General features: G+C 42.6%; 1 long non-coding RNA gene across 2 annotated transcripts in view; it reads right to left on the bottom strand.

Annotated features, from left to right (window-relative positions):
- Window positions 1-2,842: 2,842 nt before the first annotated feature.
- The window catches only part of LOC310714687, a 91,520-nt gene continuing 85,177 nt past the window's right edge, over window positions 2,843-9,185 (bottom strand). For both annotated transcript variants that reach the window (XR_014529973.1, XR_014529974.1), the window contains one exon: window positions 2,843-2,958. This is a non-coding gene — a long non-coding RNA (uncharacterized lncRNA). The remainder of the gene's footprint in view (window positions 2,959-9,185) is intronic.

Raw genomic sequence — 9,185 nt, 5'->3', positions numbered from 1 at the left:
TTTAGACATGGCTAGCACAGTCTGGCTTTATTTCTGAGTGCGTCACAAAAATATGGAAAGTCTGCCTTATTGAAAAAGAGCTGTCAAAGAATCAGACTTTATCTTTACAAAACTGAAGTGTTCATCAATGGAGATTATTCTGATTTCAGAAGTTCTGATTTCAGAAATACCAATTCTAAGGTCAAAGGCTGCTAATGAGCAGTCATACTATATTGTGGGTGCCTTTTGCAGGATCGTGTGCGGTGCTACAGTTCCCAGGGAACTTGCTAATAGAAGGGGGCTGGCCTGCTTCTCAGTGTATTATTCAGAGGTTCACGCCCAGCCTCAGCTTTCAGTTTTATTTCCTGGGATATGGGGCCAGACCCATTATAAATAGTGGAAGGAGCCGATATTAGCCAGGCAGACGGCTCTGGAGATTCACCCTCCCTACCCTCCCTTTGTTAATGTTTCTTTTTTACAGGTTACCTTTTTCTTCCTGTTTAGCGGGCGCTGCTACGGTCTTTGACTGGTTGCTGTTGAAGGACCAGGAAGAAATTTTCCTGCATTGGCAGGTTGTATCTTCCCCGTAGCAATTCATCACAACTTTGGCGGTTATGGCCTTGGGTGGAATCCTTTAGTCTTTTCTTCCCTATAATGGGGGGGGGGGAGAGTGGTGACTCACACCCCTGCGGCGGCAATTCCAGGGTCCCTTCTTAAAGGGGTTACATAAATGGGTGTCACTGGCCATACACTGAAAGGTTGTCAGTGAACTACCCTGTGTGCGGGGATATGGGCTCGGCTGGCTGCCTACACTTATGTCATGCAGAGCACCCCCATATTCCATTTATCCTGATGTGCCCCAATTCGCTGGCTGTGGGGCTGGGAGGGATACACGCCCAAGGCCTAAGCCAAGGTCTTCCTACATTCGGAAGTTTAATAAAGTTGTGGCCTAATTTTAATTCCATAACATTGTCAGAGTCTTTATTTCCTTTCCCACATTCCCTGGGGGCTGGGGCTGTCACGCCTGGTCATGCAATTCACCCTGTTTCCCATCAGAGACTAATCCATGAGGTTGAATGAGGACTGCCCCATTCAGACTGCCCTCAATGAGCAGACTTCCCTACCTTCTTCCTTTCAGCAAATTTAGGAGGTGGTGCTGCCTCCCAGCTCCCCCCCCCCCCGCCTTCTTAGTCTCAGTGTGGCATTTATATTTATAGAACTTAACAGTAACATAGATGGGGGGGGGGTAGATTAAGCTAGAGTTCCCTGGGAAGAGAAGTTTCTTGTTAAACTACTCTAACATCCATTCTTAAGGAAATTAGCCCTGAGTGCTCACTGGAAGGACAGATCCTGAAGCTGAGGCTCCAATACTTTGGCCACCTCATGAGAAGAGAAGACTCCCTGGAAAAGACCCTGATGTTGGGAAAGATGGAGGGCACAAGTAGAAGGGGATGACAGAGGGCGAGATGGTTGGACTGTGTCCTCGAAGCTACAAACATGAGTCTGACCAAACTGCGGGAGGCAGTGGAAGACAGAAGTGCCTGGCGTGCTCTGGTCCGTGGGGTCACGAAGAGTCGGACACAACTAAACGACTAAACAACAACAACACTCTAGAAACTGCAGCACTTTGAGGTGAACAGCTCGCTAATAACTCTCAGCACTCTTAACAAATTTCTGCTTCCAAGGTTCTTGAGGGAGACACCATGAATGTTTGAAGTGATATAATAGTACTTTAAATGTACAGTATGCATGGGGGCTGGTCTTACGTGCCTGATCCCAGTCATTCTGTGCCTCCTGTCATGAAAGCAAGGATGTAGACATTTAGACTCTTACATCACGTACAGATTAGTATCAGTGATGAAGTGGTACTGGAGCTCATCATGAAACCACCTCAATGGAGAGTCCAAAAATGTATGCAGCTGTGCTGATATATTGTACACACACTCACAGAAAGAGACAGACACACGGAGAGAGGGGGGGCAGTACCTAGCAAATTACAAATTCATTAGTATGAGCTGACAGTCATAGAATCGTATTATAAACCTCAGTGTCATCTTGGGATGAAGGGCACTATAGAAATAGGAATAAGGAGCTGGAAGTAATTTCCTGGCTTTCTCTATACTAATATGTTACAAACAATAATAAGCATTCAAAGATGTATCATTCAGTTGCCAAAACCAGGAGAGACTGTCAGTGACCTTGGCAGTCTGGTCAGTCAGAAAAACGTTCTAGTGCTGTGTTCTGCTGTGTTTTCCCATGTCCTTGTTCCACTATACAGTGGTACCTCTGGTTACATACTTAACTCATTCCCGAGGTCCGTTCTTAACCTGAAACTGTTCTTAACCTGAAGCACCACTTTAGCTAATGGGGCCTCCCACTGCTGCCATGCCGCCGCCACACAATTTCTGTTCTCATCCTGAAGCAAAGTTCTTAACCCGAGGTATTATTTCTGGGTTAGCAGGGTCTGTAACCTGAAGCGTGCGTAACCCGAGGTAATAATAATAATAATAATAATAATAATAATAATAATAATAATAAATTTTATTTATACCCCTCCCTCCCCAGACGAAGCTGGGCTCAGGGCAGCTAACAACAATCAAAATAATCCAACATTCTAAAAAACAAACCACTGTACCACTAATTAACAAATATGGGAAGAAGTGCTCACCCCCACACCCTGGTATACATGTCGTGTGCAGATGGAGTATGTGTGGATTGACCACTTCCTAGTCTGATTTACTCCTGTTCTCATCCTTCAGGTGAATCATATTAGTATCTTGCCTTTATCTCCAACTCCCATCAAACATACTTGAAAAACAATGGCATCAAAATGTATCAAGAGTCTTATTTACCTTACTTTTCAAATGTAGAGAGAACGGTAGATGGGTTGGTGCACAGATTTTCAAATTCATTTGCAAAGTTGTTTGAAAAAATATGAACAGGGTCCAGGGGGAATAGGGCTGTCTTCATTTGTCTTGACTGAATGGGAAAAAAAGAGTTGTTGACTTAAACATGTTTCTTAATTGGACCTTAGCAAATTGAGTCAAAGTAAAACAGATGGTGTAGACATTTTCCCTGAAAGGAGGACTTGTGCTGTAATTATCTTGAGCTATGATCTTTCACAGTTACACATACATAAATACCATTTCAATAAATTGGACTTGCAACTCCCGAACTGTGTGAAAAAGGTTGTCCCAGGGGAAGAATGCTTATTTCTCCTGCTCATAATCATTGTTGGACAAATACTTATCAGTAATGGCTACCTAGTAGAATTAACTCTGTTGTGCAGTAGTACAAAACAGAGGTTTAGCTGCATCTCCCTTTAACTTCTATATTGTAACTGTAATATACGACAAGATTTGTACTGCAGCCTGATCAACACCTTTGTGGTTCCTCAACTGCGCACAAGGAGGTCCTGGATATTTTGGCCTTCTCATTAACAACAACTTCAGTAGAAACACTGTATTTATGTTGGAGATATGTGCTCTAGCAAATGAAGTACCCAAGGTATGTCAGTTTTGCAGCAGCATCAGGTACCTGCAATGTCACCATATCTTCTCTAACCAGTGCAGGGCAAGACATTTATTTAATAAAACAATTCTATTCTACCCTTCATCAAGAAGTGACAAGAATAGTTAAAACATCTGAGTGAATAAAAAAGTTTCAGTCTTGTGCCTAATATAAAATAATGTTGATGTTATTCATGACTCCTTGGGGATGACCCTCTATAACTAGGATGTCACAACTGAAACTCTTTGGGAAGGCAGAAAGAGAGAAAGAGAGAGGGGGAGAAAAGAGAAGTGTGTGTGTGAGAGAGAGCACACTTTTATTCATCTTAAAACTGTTTCTGCTCTCATTTGAAGGTGAACCTACCTAATTTGCACTTCCTGAAATAATATGTGAACTGAAACAGAGTCATTCTTTGAAATTTGCACTTCTCTGAATTTTTCAATGCAGTTCTCCAACCAAGTGACATGTACAGAAATGTATATATCTGGGTAAAGTGTGCACCAAAATGCATATTTTCAAGAGCATAAAATGCATTATGTTAGAAAAATATGCTTTGTGAAAAATTTTCTATTAGGGAGAATTGGATACACACTAAAATGCTGGTGAATTGAGGAGGACTTTAAACAAAACTGATGTAGAAATGCAGAAATCTGAACTGGAAAAATATGGGAACTGAGAGAAAGTTCCTTTGATAGTTTTACCCATCCCTACTTACAGTAAAAGAGACACCTTGAGAACGATTCTAGATGGTGATCTTAAAGGCTAATACAGGTGTCTACATTCCTTTAGGTACTTGAACCCTTAATATGCCATTTAAAGCTGTTTATGTAAGCACCAGATTTTGAATTGGTTTTACAAGCCACTTGACAGCTGGTGAAGCTCTGTTAGAACTGGTGAAATATGGTCTGTACAATTTGCCCCAGTCGGAATTTTTGCAACCCTGTTTCACACTAACTGATACTTCTGGACCTTCCTCAAAAGCCGCCACATGTATAACATATTTCAATCATCTGAACAGGAGATTACCAGAGCTTGGATAACTGTTGGCAAAATATCAAGCCCATTTTCCACCTCTGGCACATTGTGTCCTGTGTGACTATGTGTGGAAGACTGTTGATAACAGGCAGTTTGGGTCATCTTTTCTGCACTGTCGCTTGTGGCCTCTAGTGTTTGATCACTGGTAAAACTGGCAGATGGGGGACGCCTTGACAATGTCAGCATCATTTCATTTCCTTCATCCTCCACCCATCCCTAACCCACAAATCTGTTGTGTGGTTTTAAAAAAATCCAGGTTGGGGAAAACTCTTTGCCACCACTATCTTCTCATAGACACCCCCCATTAATTCATTCATGGGTAAGGGCAATCCCCTCCCATGAATACATATGAACTTGCATGTTTATGTGTAAGGGTTTTTAAATCAGTTTATCAGTTGCTTATAAGTCTTCTTGAGAATAACTTGATTGAAAGTGGGGCATAAATTTTTAAAATAAATCAATAAAGTCATATGTTGGCCAAGATCCCAGTGTGCATTGCTCCCCATTCATTTAAACCTGCACATACTTTTTTTTAAAAAAAGTAATGGGAGTACATATGCACACGTTCTTCCTTTTAATATTAAAAGACTGCACTAGGAATGCTGGGAATGGGTGTAATTGTGCATGGTACCCCATTTAAAGCCTGACCTGCTTGCTTGCTAGTGCTGATCTATATCTCCATTCTAAGTCTCCTGCAGCTTGCTAGTGCTCATCAAGTAAAAGCTCTTTCTTTCTTTCTTTCTTTCTTTCTTTCTTTTTTTCTTTCAACAAACCATACAGGAATAAAAGGAAAAGTCCCACTAATGTAAAAGCTAAAACATAGGTGTCTAATGTAAGACTGCCTTTTAAACCTAAATTTCGAGCATGCCACTTGCTTCCCTGCCCCCAAAATCTCTCCTTCTACAGTTAACATTGTTAATGCTGTCTTCAACTCAATTTACTTGGATCCTTTACATTAATTGAAGGAATGTGGAACAATGCACAGTTCGATCTGCATGAACATACGAACTAGTGTCAGGACCTTTCTATTAGCTAAAAGGATAATTGGTGTAATTGTGAGTATACCATCTTATGTTGATTTTTCCATCTTTAAAGAAGTATTTTAATATTCATATTAAATGCTCAGTATTTTAATATTCACAGTACAACTAGCAAATGTAAAAGGAAATCTAGCTGAACAAAAGATATGAAAAGCTCTGGCAAACAATTTGTTCAGTGAAGAAGTCCAGAAATCAAAGCATGAAGAAAGTAAATGTGTCCATGCCATGCAACTCTAATATGAGGGTAGTTCATCCTGTTTCCCATCAGAAGCTGATCTATTGGAACCTCAACATGTGAAGGGAAAATACAGAGGAGGCAATACTCTCAATACTGTGAGAGTATCCCTAATATCTGGTCGTAATCTTGCAGCTCCCACCAGTTTCAATAGTCTTACAACCAGAATGGATGCATACTTACTTGAAAGCATGTTTACTTGCTAAATTCCTTCTTACTCTTTTTACTCTGGACTCATCGCACACACCTATACATACTTACTATGAGAATAAATGTATATAGGACTGAGGCCTTAGTGAATCCTCTGAACATAGCTCAGTTGGTTAGAGCATGGGGCTGACCATTCCAAGATTGCAGGTTCAATCCCTGTATGAAGTTCCTGCATATTCCTGCATTGCAGGAAAAGATGGTCATCAGTGTCCCTTCCAACTGTATGATTCTATGTTATGGCAGGTCTCCTCTTTAAATGGCAATGTGTGTCATTCTGGGTTAAATCAAAATGTGTTAAGCCAATCTTGAGGTGTTTCAGGATCTCCCAGCCCATTGTGCTCAACGAGGTCCTGGACTTCTGCTCTGAACTCCTGCCTTGAATGCAGTGGACTTTACTTCCAAGTAAGTGTCTATAGCACTGTAGCCTCAAAAATGCTTGTTTTGTTCAGTTTCTGTTAATTGGTTCTCGTGGGAAACTTGCAGATTCTAGCTTCACCAATTAACTCAAGCTGGTGTCAATTTACTCTTGGCAGAAAGCCCAGGTCTGCTTGACCTAGAAACTACTCACTCTGATTGGTTAACGACCAGCACTCAACTCTGTTATCAAGGGATTGCCAGCTCAGTTTGGTGTGAGGTGTGTTAGGAGTTAGAAGTGCTGTGTATGGTTTTGAGAGAGAGAAAGAGAGGATTTATTTTGCTTTTATTTGTATGCAGAAACTCTGCTGGTTTTATTTTTCCTTTTTAATAAATCCTGTAAATAGTTATTCTGAGTCTAGCTGACTAGTCATTACCACCTCAACTAGCTTCTTCGCTGTGCAGGAAAACTCTGCTACGTTTGGGCTAAAGCCAGTAGGGCTATGCCTGACACTTCAAAGTTCCATGAGGTTATGGGCATTGTGCTGCCAGCCTGAGTTGTGGTGGTGTCAGCATCAACGGTGTTGGTTCCAGTAGTTCCAGAAGTTGTTGTTCTCTGGCTGGTTCCTGACTGTGGTGAGCTGGTGACGCAGCGGACACAAGGACAACAGCTGCAGCGTGTGAGTGCTGGGTGCTGTGGTTCCTGTTTTCTCTCTCGGTGGTTGTGAGTAGCTGGTTCCGGGTTCCAGGGACATCGCTCTCAAGATGGCCTCACAACCAGTTCAGATGGCTTTTGAGCGTCTGAATGACTCCAATTACTTGCTGTGGTCGGAACGCATGCAGGCAGTGCTGCAGAGGGATCGTCTCTGGCAAGTGGTGAGTAAGTTTCCTACGAAGCCTGATGATGAAGACCTCGATAAAGACCAAAGAGCAAGGGCCACAATTGTCTTGGGGCTGGAAGATTCCCAGTTGCCGTATGTGAGGGGAATCAAGACAGCTAGAGGTGTGTGGCAAGCACTTAAAGAACTCCATGTGCGTGAGACAGCGGTTTCCAAGCTGTTCATTCGCAAGGCATTGTACAAGGCAATGTTACAGCCTGGGGTTACAATGCAGGAACACCTACACAGTTTACAGTTAAAGTTTTCTGCGCTACAGGAAAGAGACTGTGCGTTAGACCAGCAGGAGAAGGTGGCTATTATTTTGAGTTCTCTCCCGGAAAGCTGGGATAATTTAGTTTTGTCTCTAGAAGGCATACAGGAGCGTGATTTATCAGTCAGTTACGTTACTGGGCGTTTGATTGAAGAATGGCAGAAGAGGCAAGAAAGGGCGTTGGCTGCAGAGACTTCTACTGGCGGGCGGTTTGGAAGGAGTTCTCATGCCGTGCCAGAGGTGAAGCAAAAGCAGCGTACTGGTGAGGAGTCAGCGTTTGCTGTTAGGCGTTGTTTCCGATGTGGGTCTTCAGCGCATCTAAAACGACAATGTCCAGAGTTGGTCAAGTCTCAGTTGCCGGTGCAGGAGCAGAGACGAGATCAGCAGCAGCAGCAGCAGCAGCAGCAGCGTAAAAAGAAATTCTTCAAACAAAAACAGTCGCTCAGCTGGTGACCGCCAAGGTCAAGATTGCTGATGAGAAACAAGCGGTCTGGGTGGTCGATTCGGGAGCGTCTCGCCACATCGTAAATTCAGATGAATTGTTTGTTTCCAAGAACTCAGCACAGCGCAGCCAGGTGGCTCTAGCAGACGGAAGTACTTCCGAAGTGATTTCGGGGGGTGCAGTTTTTGTTCCTTGTCTTCGTGAATGCCTGCAAAATGTACTTTGTGTGCCTTCATTAAGGAGCAATCTGATGTCTGTAGATTGTTTGCTAAAAGCTGGGTTTAAAGTGTATTTTGAAGGAGACAGTTGCATTATTAAGAAGGCTGGTGAGATTTTAGGCACTGCTAAGTCAGAGGGAGGCTTGTTTTGGCTTAAAGCAGGATCTCAAGTTGCATCAGTAGTCAGTAAACCTCAGCCTGCAGTGAATAACAAGGCTATACATGACAACTGTGTGCACTTATTGCATAGGAAAATGGGGCATGCTTGCTGGAAAAGTGTACTAAAAATGTCTGAATTGGCTGATGGGGGTAATTTAAAGAGTTGTAACAAGTACCTTGATTGTAATGTCTGTAAAAAGGTTAAAACCCACAGAGTCTCTTACCCCAGAAGTGACAGAGTTAGTGAGTCACCACTACAGCTGGTTCACATGGACGTAATTGGTCCATTTGCTGTAAGCAGGGGTGGAGCGCGTTTTTCACTAACAATTGTGGATGACGCCACGCGCTACTCTTGGGTTTTTCCCATGAAGAATAAGGGTGACGTGTTCACTAAGTTTAAAGGCTGGGTGGCATCTGTGGAAAGATTTCTGTCCATTAAACTCAGAAGGATTCAGACGGACAGAGGTGGCGAATTTATGTCAAATGCCTTTAGAGATTGGTTACAAAAGCGTGGCATTGGGCATAGGAAAACGAATGTTTTTTCCCCAGAGGAGAATGGCGTTGCAGAACGAAAAAACAGATCTTTACAAGATATGATGTTTGCCATGCTTGATGATGCTGATTTGCCCATGTCTTATTGGGGGGAGAGCATGCTCACCGCGTGTTATCTCCAAAATAGGCTCTTTCATCAAACAATAGGTACAACCCCGTACTTTAAATTGTTTCAGAAAAAACCTAAAATTGACCATTTGCATGTGTTTGGATCAAAAGCCTGGGTATTAATTCCGAAACAAATGAGAAAGAAGGGAGATCCTAAGACCAAACAGTTAGTGTTTGTGGGTTACCAGGAGCTG

Source organism: Podarcis liolepis (assembly GCF_965112155.1).
Source record: "Podarcis liolepis genome assembly, chromosome: 9".
Classification (NCBI taxonomy): domain Eukaryota; kingdom Metazoa; phylum Chordata; class Lepidosauria; order Squamata; family Lacertidae; genus Podarcis; species Podarcis liolepis.
The sequence above is the reverse complement of the archived record's forward strand: the minus strand, read 5'-3'. Positions and strand labels throughout refer to the sequence as shown.